The 12,276-nt window shown below is 45.4% G+C and overlaps 1 protein-coding gene across 2 annotated transcripts in view; it reads right to left on the bottom strand.

Annotated features, from left to right (window-relative positions):
* Positions 1–10,484, bottom strand: part of LOC105494538 (WASP family member 2) — a 93,788-nt gene extending 83,304 nt beyond the window's left edge. Inside the window, exon 1 of one of the 2 annotated variants that reach the window (XM_011763049.3) lies at positions 10,302–10,484. The gene's annotated coding sequence lies outside the window, so the exon portion shown is untranslated. Of the gene's footprint in view, positions 1–9,664; positions 10,137–10,301 lie in introns of those variants that run through there. The other variant, XM_071097835.1, reaches the window with a different exon arrangement.
* Positions 10,485–12,276: the final 1,792 nt, after the last annotated feature.

Here is a 12,276-nt window from a genome sequence, read left to right as displayed (position 1 = left end):
ATGGAATACAACAAAGTGGAGCACTGTGCTCTGCAAATTTCCATCCAATGAATGCTGAAGGAACTTTAAAAGTAAAGAGAGGGAAGAAGTTAGTCTTCTAATTCTCATAATTCCACAGATGTGTTTGGTATTCAGAAATACTATTCTTTAAAGACTATCAATATTCTACAAAGGGAAATTCACTTATAGTTCCCAACTGTGAATGAAAAGGAGTATCAATAGGCATGACCCAAAACCTTCTTCTTCACAGTTAAACAAAATTTCTCAAGACCTGATTTAAGAGCAAACTTTTTGCCAGGCACAGTGGCTCACACCTGTAATCCCAGGAGGCCGAGGCGGGTGGATCACAAGCTCAGGAGATCGAGACCATCCTGGCTAACACGGTGAAACCCCATCTCTACTAAAAATACAAAAACTTAGCCGGGCATGGTAGCGGGCGCCTGTAGTCCCAGCTACTCAGGAGGCTGAGGCAGGAGAATGGCATGAACCCGGTAAGTGCAGCTTGCAGTGAGCCGAGATCGCACCACTGTACTCCAGCCCGGGTGACAGAGTGAGACTCTTTCTCAAAAAAAAAAAAAGAAAAAAAAAAAAAAGAGCAAACTTTTAAAACTGAGTACTATGGCCAGGAGTGGAGGCTCATGTCTGTAATCCCAGCACTTTAGGAGGCCGAGGTGGGCAGATCACTTGAGGTCAGGAGTTCAAGATCAGCCTGGCCAACACGGTGAAGTGCCGGCTCTACTAAAATACAAAAATTAGCCAAGTGTGGTGGCAGGCACCTGTAATCCCAGCTACTCAAGAGGGCTAAGGCACGAGAATTGCTTGAACCCGGGAGGCAGAGGTTACAATGAGCTGAGATCGTACCACTGCACTCCAGCCTGGAAACAGAATGAGACTCCCTCTCAAAAAAAATAAAATAAAAATAAAATAAGGCTGGGCGCGGTGGCTCACACCTGTGATCCCAGCACTTTGGGATGCCAAGGCAGGTGGATCACGAGGTCAGGAGATCGAGACCATCTGGGATAACATGGTGAAACCCCATCTCTACTAAAAATACAAAAATTTAGCCGGGTGTTGTGGCGGGCGCATATAGTCACAGCTACTTGGAAGGCTGAGGCAGAGAACGGCGTGAACCCGGGAGGCAGAGCTTGCGGTGGGCCGAGATCGCGCCACTACACTCCAGCCTAGGCGACAGAGTGAGATTCCGTCTCAAAAAAAAAAAAAAACCAAAAATGCATGTATGGAGGTCAGGAGATTGAGACCATCCCAGCTAACACGGTGAAACCTGGTCTCTACTAAAAAAAAAATTAGCCAGGCATGGTGGCATGCGCCTGTAGTCCCAGCTGCTTAGGAGGTTGAGGCAGAAGAATCACTTGAACCTGGGAGGCAGAGGTTGCAGTAAGCTGAGATCGTACCACTGCACTCCATCCTGGGCAACAGAGGGAGACTCCGTATGAAAAAAAAATAATGCATGTGTGTATACACATACACATATTCACTCAAATTGGAAATGAGTCAAACCACTGCTTTTTCTCAAAAGGCTTTCTGTATTCTCAAAATAAACAACTTGGGGCCACGCACAGTGGCTCACGCCTGTAATCCCAGCACTTTGGGAAGCAGAGGTGGGCGGATCACTTGAGGCCAGGAGTTCAAGACCAGCCTGGTCAACGTGACAAAACCCCGTCTCTACTAAAAATACAAAAATTAGCCAGGCGTGGGGCACCTGTAATCCCAGCTACTCAGCTCAGGAGGCAGAGGCAGGAGAATTGCTTGAGCCCGCGGTGGGTGGGGAGGGCTTGCGCAGAGGCTGCAGTGAGCTAAGATCATCGGGCCATTGCACTCCAGCCTGGGCGACAAAGCAAGACTCCGTCTCAAAAAAAAAAAAGAAAAAAAAAGAAACTATTTTGTTCAAATGGAATTAATCTTACAGCTGAGAGTACATCTCAGACTTCTCCGTATTTTACCAGAAAGAAAAACAGAGCTTGAAAAGAAATATCACAGGCAGTTTAATAGCGTCTCCTATCAATCTCAAATTGTTTATTAGTTTGTGGAAATCATGATGAAAAGCAAATTTTTCTGAGATACTTCTATATCTGAACATTATTTCTTCAGCAAGCATTCAACAATTCTTGTTTCTATTCTTCTCTTTTCTAATTCAATTCTGTTTGGTTTCTAAGTTAAGAAGTGTGTTTCATTTGCATAAATGGTAACTATTCTGAGATACTATTCATAACTATACATTTGAATTCTGTAAAGTACCATTCATAACTTCAAACAGAATGGGGAAAAAACACTCATTCAACTTTACCTTAATGGTGACTAAGACATGAATGATTATAATGTTATATTGTATAGAGTTGGCCAAAAGAGAATTAAGTCTTCAAATGTTACCACTACCTTGTCATTAATTTATGAATGCCCAGAGGAACCAAGGACCACTACCTTGACCAATCCGCCTGTCACAAAAAATACTGAGCTTAGAAAAGCATGCCCATTCTAAACATGCTTTTTGGAGTTATAAAGTGTCTATGCAGGGACATCAAGAGATACATCTTAGCCATGAAGCTCAAAAATTAGCAAAGAATCCTGACAAGTTCTGGCAAGTTCTTTATATAAGCAGTGCTGGTTATCCTTTAGGTGTTCAACTTTTCAGCTATGAGCTTTTGTGAGAAACAGTCTTTCATGCAAGGTAGGTAATAATATTCCAGTAGTTCTTTACTCCATCTAATATTAATCAGTGGTAGAAATTAAATTTACCTAGATCTGCATAAATAATTCAGCTATCTGCCCTGCTCTAATATATTTAAACCAAATAAAATAAAATTTGAACAGAATAAAAATAATGGGGCTATTTTTAAGTGGTCACCTCCTGATTTTTCTCATTTTCTTATCCAAAGTCAGAGACAGGAATTGCATTACCAGAAAAAAAGGAGAAAAAGGAGAACATGCACTTGAGGACATCTATAATCACTTTCCTCTATTGTTCTACCACTTCTACCCCTATTGATACAGTAGCTCTCAACAGGGGGAAATCTATCCCCCCAGGATAAAAGAGACAATATCTGGAGACATTTCTGGTTATCACAACTGGGGCAGGGGCGTGCTACTGGCATCCAGTCATCCAGTGAGTAGAGACCAAGGATGCTGCTTAAGTATTCCTGGTCTGACCATGAAATGGAAGAGGAGCACACAAGAATGAAGCACAATACAGAGGCCATATTAAAGCATTATTAGCATCTCACACCTGTAATCCCAGTACTTTGGAAGGCCGAAGTGGGCAAATCACTTAAGGTCAAGAGTTCAAGATCAGCCTGGTGAACATGGTGAAACCCCGTCTCTACTAAAAACACAAAATTAGGTCAAGCGTAGTGGCTCACGCCTGTAATCCCAGCAATTTGGGAGTCTGAGGTGGGCAGATAACCTGAGGTCAGGCGTTCAAGAACAGCCTGACCAACACAGTGAAACCCCATCTCTACTAAAAACACAAAAATTAGCCAGGCATGGTGTCACATGCCTGTAATCCCAGCTACTGGGAAGGCTGAGGCAGGAGACTTGCCTTGAACCTGGAAGGCAGAAGTTGCAGTGAGCCGAGATCGTGCCATTGTTCCAGCCTGGGCAGCAAGAGCAAAACTCCGTCTCGGAATAAAAAACAAAAAACCAAAATTAGCCAGGCATAGTGGCGCGTACCTGTAATCCCAGCTGCTACTAGGGAGGCTGAGGCAGTAGAATCCCTTGAACGAGGGAGGCAGAGGTTACAGTGAGCCGAGATCACGCCACTGCACTCCAGCATGGGCGGCAGAGTGAGATTCCATCTCATGTAACAACAAAAAAAAGGGGGTGAGGGGTCTGGGCATGGTGGCTTATGCTTATGCCTGTAATCCCAGCACTTTAGGGGGCCAAGGCAGCAGGATGGCTTGAGCTCAGTTTAAGACCAGCCTGTGCAACATAGTGAGACCTCATCTCTAAAAAATCTTAAAAATTAGGTGGGCATAGTAGCACGCACCTATAGTCTCAGCTATTTGAAAGGCTAAGGCAAGAGGAGGACTGCTTGAGCGTAGGAGGTTGAGGCTGCAGTGAATGAGCTGTGATACTGCCACTGCACTCAAGCCAGGGCAACAGAGTGAGACCCTGTCTCAAATAATAACAATAATAATTTTTCCCATTCCCAAGTCCAATCATACTCCTGCAACTCTGGATACAGCTTCTCATCCCTTGTATCTCCAAGACAGTGAAGGTACCATTCTTAGGAACTATGGAGCCACCCCAAGTAGGTAGATGAATTCAGGCCCTCAAACCAGGCAACTACGTGGTTTCTTAAAGGACAGAATTCCATAAATCCATGCTGTCATGGGGCTTTCTTCTAAAGAGAAAAAATAATTCTTCATCCTCCAACAATACCAGTCCATCTCACTCTACAGTAGAGATGTCCGAGAAAACTAAGAGTAGCCTGAGTTATTGAAAATGTGCTAGTAGAGGCCCTTGGCCATTTAAAGAAACCACCCAAATTCATATGGCTGGTAAACAGAAGTTTCTCATATAGCATACACTTAAAATAAAAATACTCAAAATTAAATGTATTTTAGTAAACTCCTTACACCAAGATGTGCAAATTGTGGAAGTTTCATAAATTAAAAGTAAACAAAATTTTGACCCAAATCTCATCCACAGTTTTTACCTCATACTATCTAGGCTGGGTACGGTGGCTCACACCTGTAATCCCAGCACTGTGGGAGGCCGAGGCAGGCGGATCACGAGGTCAGGAGATCAAGACCATCCTGGCTAACAAGGTGAAACCCTGTCTCTACTAAAAATACAAAAAAAAAAAAAATTAGCTGGGCATGGTGGCGGCACCTGTAGTCCCAGCTGCTCAGGAGGCTGAGGCAGGAGAATGGCGTGAACCCGGGAGGTGGAGGTTGCAGTGAGCCAAGATCGTGCCGCTACACTCCAGTCTGGACGACAGAGCGAGACTCCATCTCAGAAAAAAAGAGTACTCTAAAGGAAAAAAATCAGCTTTAAAATTTGGCAAACATGGCCACGCGCGGTGGCTAATGCCTGTAATCCCAGCACTTTGGGGAGCCGAGGTGGGTGGATCATCTGAGGTCAAGAATTTGGGACCAGGCCGGGCGCGGTGGCTCAAGCCTGTAATCCCAGCACTTTGGGAGGCCGAGACGGGCGGATCACGAGGTCAGGAGATCAAGACCATCCTGGCGAACACCGTGAAACCCCGTCTCTAATAAAAAATACAAAAAACTAGCCGGGCGAGGTGGCGGGCGCCTGTAGTCCCAGCTACTCGGGAGGCTGAGGCAGGAGAATGGCGTAAACCTGGGAGGCGGAGCTTGCAGTGAGCTGAGATCCGGCCACTGCACTCCAGCCCGGGCGACAGAGCGAGACTCCGTCTCAAAAAAAAAAAAAAAAAAAGAATTTGGGACCAGTCTGGCCAACTTGGAGAATACAAAAATTAGCCGGGCGTGGTGGCAGATGCCTGTAATCCCAGCTACTCAGGAGGCTGAGGCAGGAGAATCGTTTGAACCCAAGAGGCAGAGGTTGCAGTAAGCCGAGACTGCACCACTGTACTCCAGCCTAGGCAACAAGAGCGAAACTCCGTCTCAAAAAAAAAAAAAAAAAAAAATTGGCAAACATGAATCTACAGATCTGCATTTGATTTGTTTTTCTCTGAATTATATGCAAAAAGTACAATTCTCTTAAATGCTACACAAAAAAATGATGAGCAAAGACCCTACAAATTACTATTTAAATAAGAGGTGGGGGCAGGGCGTGAAGTCTCACACTTGTAATCTCAACACTTTGGGAGGTCAAGGTGGGAAGAACACTTGAGGCCAGAAGTTTGAGACCAGCCTGGGCAACATTTCGAAAGCCCATCTCTACTGTTTAAAAAAAGAAAAAAAGAAAATAAAAGAAATAAAAATTTAAAAATTAAAAATAAAAGAGGTGGGCCGAGCGCGGTGGCTCAAGCCTGTAATCCCAGCACTTTGGGAGGCCGAGGCGGGCGGATCACAAGGTCAGGAGATCGAGACCACAGTGAAACCCCGTCTCTACTAAAAATACAAAAAATTAGCCGGGCGCGGTGGCGGGCGCCTGTAGTCCCAGCTACTCAGGAGGCTGAGGCAGGAGAATGGCGGGAACCCGGGAGGCGGAGCTTGCAGTGAGCCGAGATCGCGCCACTGCACTCCAGCCTGGGCAACAGCGTGAGACTCCGTCTCAAAAAAAAATAAATAAATAAATAAAAAATAAAATAAAATAAAATAAAAGAGGTGGAGGGTGTCATTCTAACATTTCAGAGACCAGTGAAGATATTAAAAGATAAATTGTGGTACTTAAGGAAAAATGCTTATCAGGCACATTTTAATCACAGTAAGATAAGGAAAAATGCTTATCAGGCACATTTTAATCACAGTAAGATTTCTGTATGACAGAAACAAAAAAAGGTGTCTTCTATGTAATATTATTTTTAGGACCCATGACTTTGAAATTAGCTGGGCTATACAATATTTTTCCTTGTAATTGCTCTTGTTATCATGTAATTTTGTTTGTTTTTTTGAGACAGAGTCTCGCTCTGTCTCCCAGGCTAGAGTGCAGTAGTGTGATCTCAGCTCACTGCAACCTCCACCTCCTGGGTTCAAGTGATTCTCCTGCTTCAGCCTCCTGAATAGCTGGGATTACAGGCGGGCGCCACCACACCCGGCTAATTTTTGTATTTTTAGTAGAGACGGGGTTTCACCATGTTGGTCAGGCTGGTCTTGAACTCCTGACCTCGTGATCCGCCCGCCTTGGCCTCCAAAGTGCTGGGATTACAGGCTTGAGCCACCATGCCCGGCCTGTCATGTAAGTTTTTCCTATAGAGATCTAAAATCCCTTCACTTTATCTCCAAAATACAAAGGCTGTGAAAAATAGGTTTTTCATTATTCATTTGGAGGCAAAACCTGACAAGAAATGACTTAAGGCTAATAATAGTGCAGTATTTATTTATCCCAGTTAGTATGAACATCCAGACATTTTACTACAGAAATAATAATGCATCTGATTTAAAAAGTGCTGCCCTGACCTCTCTGGGGTATTACATAACACATAGTATCATATTTATTTTCCAAAACCCAAAAATCCAAAAATTTTTATATTCGGATATACATTTGGTCCCAATAACTTTTTTTTTGGCGCCAAGGATTTTGAATAAGGTACTGTGAACTGGTATACCAAGTAAGATTAATTATTTTACAGAAAATACAACACATTGAGAATTAATGTATTAATAGAGCTTCACGTGCAATAAATTCAGGGTCTTCACAACTATCATGTACACACAATCCTGGAAAATAAAGCATAAAAAGACTTAACATGTCAGGCCAGGCGCGGTGGCTCACGTCTGTAATCCCAGCACTTTGGGAGGCCAAAGCGGGCGGATCAGAGGTCAGGAGATGGAGACCATCCAGGCTAACACTGTGAAACCCCATCTCTACTAAAAATACAAAAAATTAGCTGGGCGTGGTGGCGGGCGCCTGTAGTCCCAGCTACTCAGGAGGCTGAAGCAGAAGAATAGCATGAACCCAGGAGGCGGAGCTTGCAGTGAGCTGAGATCACTCTGCACTCCAGCCTGGGCAACAGAGCAAGATTCTGTCTCAAAAGAAAAAAAAAAGAAAAAAAAAGACTTAACGTGTCAAAAGCCAAACACATTATTATGTGTTTTTCAAGTGATGGTGATATTTGCATCCTGTAATATCTAAATCAATTCCTTAGGTTGAAATCACAGTTAAAATACAGCCAAAGACTCAGTCGGGCGCGGCAGCTCACGCCTGTAATCCCAGCACTTCGGGAGGCCGCAGCAGGTGGATCAACTGAGGTCAGGAGTTTGAGACCAGCCTGGCCAACATGGCAAAACCCCATCTCTACTAAAAAATACAAAAATTAGCCAGGCGTGGGGTTGCATGCCTGTAGTCCCAGATACTTGGGAGGCTGAGGCAGGAGAATTGCTCAAACCCGGGAGGCAAAGGTTGTAGTGAGCCGAGCTCACGCCACTGCGTTCCAGCCTGGGTGACAGATATATATATATATATTTGTTATATGTAATACATATATTTTTATATATTATATGTATTATATATTATATACTATAAGTTTTATATATTTTTATATATAATATATATTTATATATTATATATAAATTTTTTATATTATATATTTTATGATATATGACATTTATGTATTATATATAAATTCATATATGATTTATAATATATATTGTATATGTTACATATTTATATTTATATATATTTATTTTATATTATATATTTTTATTATATATTATATATTTTATATATAAGACCGAATTAGTAATATGCTGAGAAAAAGAACAATCCACTGTAAATAACTTACTCAATAAAATGCTCTGATTTTTAAACAATTATTCTCAGAGGTTTTAAGATTTAAAATTATTTCATTCTAGAAGAAAACTGAACAAATTACAATTGACTTTTTCTATGAAAGTAGAGCCTGGGACATGGCTAGAGACAGGAACAGTTCTTAAAGATATTTGAACGGGAAAAAGAGTTTCACAGTTCTTTCCTTCCTTCCTCCTTTAGTTGCTGCTTTTCTGGTTTTAGAATTTCAAACAAAGAAATACATACTGGCTCCACTGCTAAGAAACGCCCTTTTTCTCAGCAACTTCCTCTTCCAGTTTTCTTCTCCACCATTCACATATGAGAACAATACCCATAGCCATTCCTACCACTCTGATTAATCAAAAGCTCTGAGGTTTGGAAAAATTAAGGGCAGCAAGTTATTGTACCCAACTACCTCAGATCCACAATCTTCACTCATTAGAAGTCAAATAACAGGTTGCACAAAGAAAGGGGTATTAAGCTTAATCAGAGGCGGGCTACTGAACCTTTCACCCCAAGAAATCCAAAGAAATTTGAACTAAAAAATGGGAAATTTCTCCCATCCCAAGAAAATGTGGCCCTCTGATGGAGGAGAAAAGTGAATGGGCTAGCACCACCCTGAACCAAAGTCTAGTCTACACACTAACAGCTGCTGAACTTTCTTCTACAGGCAACCCCACCAGGATTCAAATGGAGCTCTCTGAGGATCTGACACACTTCAAAGTGACTTTTACGACTTACAAATAGTTCTTTCCAACTTACAGACTGGATAAAGGGGCTGGACTTACAATTAACCTTCCAGAGATCAAGACTGTCCCCATGCCAGAAGTCAAATCACATACCTGGGGCCAGACCTCTGCCCCAATCTGCAACAAGGCAAACTTCCCTAACACTATCTTTTAAGTGGGCAGTGACTTCCCCCTTGCCTAGAGATTCTGAGAGGAAACAATTTAGTTAAGTAACCTCTGCCCTTTACTGTGTGACCTTGGGCAAGTTACTTAACTCCTCTGAAACTTAGTTTCCTTATGTGTAAATTCTCAAGGGTCACTGTAAAAGTTCATAGGCCTAAGCGAGGGTTGGCACCTAGTAGGGCTGCCATAAAAGTTCTTCCTCCTCCTTCTAACCCTCCTGATTTCTGGACCTAAATTCCAATCAGAGCCCCTTGGGGCTCCAAGGAGTCCTTCCTCTTCTCTGGTTCTATGGACAACCGTATTAAAACTTCCCCTCTCAGAGGCTCTAGCGTTCCTGGAGAACCAAGAGGACCCCAACTCACCCCATCATGGTCTGGGTAGCACCCACGTCCTCCTTGGAATAGCCCCTTTAGACAACTCTCCTCCTTACTCTGCAGACCATCCTGTACGCGCACACACCCACACGCACTCTTACACACACACACACAGTGCCCTCCTCCCGCTCCTCAATATTTAGCAGGTCGGGGCCTCAACGAGCACCTCAGTTACTTCGTGGTCCAGAGATGGAAACTGAGGCTCAGCCTGGGGAAGAACTTGTCCAAGATCTCAGACAACAGCTGGGACCCAACTCCTGTACATACATCTGCCGACGAAACCCTCGTTTTACACATGGGGAAACTAAGGCCTAGAGAGGAAAGTGACTTGCTCAAGATCACACAGGGAGCTGATGGCAGAACCAGGTCAGGTCGGGACACTCGTAGTCCCTCAGACTTGCGGACCCCTCCAAGTTTCGGAAGGGGACTCCGGGTCACTCCCTCCCTCCCTGAGGGGGTGGGGTGGACTAAGACACCACCCCGCGCTGACCACTCGCCCAGCCTCTGCCACTCCGCAGTGAGAGTCGCGGCACCCACTCCCCCGGAACCCTGCGGCTCGGGAGGAGCGGCCCGGCCGGGGCCCGCGCCTCCCGGCGGGGTCTACCCAAGGGGACTTGTTGCTCACCTGGCCTCCCGCAGTCGCCGTCAGCGACAGGAAAGGCCGGCCGGCCGCACAGTCTCCGCACAGAGTGTGCTCCCGCGGACCGCCTAGCGGGCTGCCACACGGCCGGACCCCCCTCAGCGCGCTACGCCCCCAGCTGCGCTCGCCCGGCCCGTGTCCGCCATTACGGTATTCCCCGCCCTGGGACGCAGCCACACCCCGCCAATGGCCCTGATTGGTTCACTGCCCAACCCACCCGGGGCTTCGGGGCATTCCATTGGCCTGAGTAAAATGCCAGTTAAATAACTACGCAAAAGACGTACTCACGGGTACCCTCCCCGGAGCTCCACCCGGGCGACTTCCGCAATCCGAGTAAACAGCGGGGTGCAAACCAAGTGAAGTGGGGGGCAGAGATTAAGGCAAACGGACTCCTAAGTTCAAAGTAGGGAAAACTCACCGAAGAGAGTGTAAAACCTCGTACAGAGTGTGTTGAAAGATTAATTCTTCTTGTTAGCCTTCAAAGAACCGCTATATTTGGCGAAAGGAAGGGGCCAAGCCTGTAAACTTTCTGTGGACACCCCTCAAGTTGCAGATGGTGTTGTCCCTTCACTCCGGTCTCAGCCGGGGCAGAAAGTAGGGTGGGGAGAGTGAGTCACAAGCTCTAGCCCGCCCTGCACTGTCCATGTGGGGCGAGGCCCGGGTGCTGGGAATGGGGGATAGTACTGAAAAGCCATGGTCAAAGTGAGCGGATCCCTGGTTGAGCCACTTCACTCTGCGACCTCAGACATCTTCCAGAATTTATCTGGGTCTCAGTTTGTCCTTCTGCAAAATAGGAGCAGTCGTCTGTGCCTCACATGCGGGAGTGTTTGTTGAGGATTCATGCATGAGTGGGGAATATGCTCGTCTTGTTGATTATAAAAGGCTGCAGCTGGCCGGGCGCGGTGGCTCTGGCCTGTAATCCCAGCGCTTTGGGAGGTCGAGGCGGGCGGATCACCTGAGGTCGGGAAATCAAGACCAGCCTGACCAACTTGGAGAAACCCCCGTCTCTACTAAAAATACAAAATTAGCCAGCCGTGGTGGCGCATGCCTGTAATCCCAGCTACTCAGGAGGTTGAGGAGGTTGCAGTGAGCGGAGATCACGCCATTGCACTCCAGCCTAGGAAACTAGAGCGAAACCCCGTCTCAAAAAAAAAAAAAAGGCCCGGCGCGGTGGCTCATGCCTGTAATCCCAACACTTTGGGAGGCCGAGGCCGGTGGATTACTTGAGGCCATGAGTTCAAGACCAGCCTGGCTAAGTGAAATCCCGCCTCTAGGAGGATCACCTGAGGTCGGGTGGTTGAAACCAGCCTGGCCAACATGGTGAAATCCAGTCTCTACTAAAAATACAAAAAATTAGCCGGGCATGGTGTCCCATGCCTGTAATCCCAGCTACTCGGAAGGCTGAGGCAGGAGAATCTCTTGAACCCGGGAGATGAAGGTTTCGGTGAGCCGAGATCACGCCATTGCACTCCAGCCTGGGCAACAAGGGCAAAACTCTGTCTCAAAAAAAGAAAAAAAAGAAACCCTACCTCTATTAACGCAAAAATTAGCTGGGCGTGGTGGTGCGCATCTATGATCCCAGCTACTTGGGAGGCAGGAGAATCGCTTGAACCTGGGTGTTGGATGTTGCAGTAAGCCGAGGTCATGCCACTGCACTCCAGCCTGGGAGACAGAACGAGTCTAAAAAAAAAAAAAAAAAAAAAAAGGCCGCAGCTAGATAGAAATGTGACAAATTCACACGTTAGCAAAGATACCTCACTTGGTTCTCTAGGGCAACTCTGTAAGGCAGATTATTACCCTCGTTTTTGCAGAAGAGAAAACTGAGTCTTCCTGAAGTTGCATGACTTACCCAGGGTCCTCCAGGGAATTTGAAACAGCCCCGGAACTCAAACCTGTATCTTTTGGTTTCCACTCCTGTATTTCTCCCTTTTCAGGCCTATTATCATATGAGAATGACTTC

The sequence above is a fragment of the Macaca nemestrina genome, chromosome 1, assembly GCF_043159975.1.
Source record: "Macaca nemestrina isolate mMacNem1 chromosome 1, mMacNem.hap1, whole genome shotgun sequence".
Taxonomy (NCBI): domain Eukaryota; kingdom Metazoa; phylum Chordata; class Mammalia; order Primates; family Cercopithecidae; genus Macaca; species Macaca nemestrina.
Note: the sequence above shows the minus strand (reverse complement) of the source record. Positions and strands in the feature narration are given on the sequence as shown.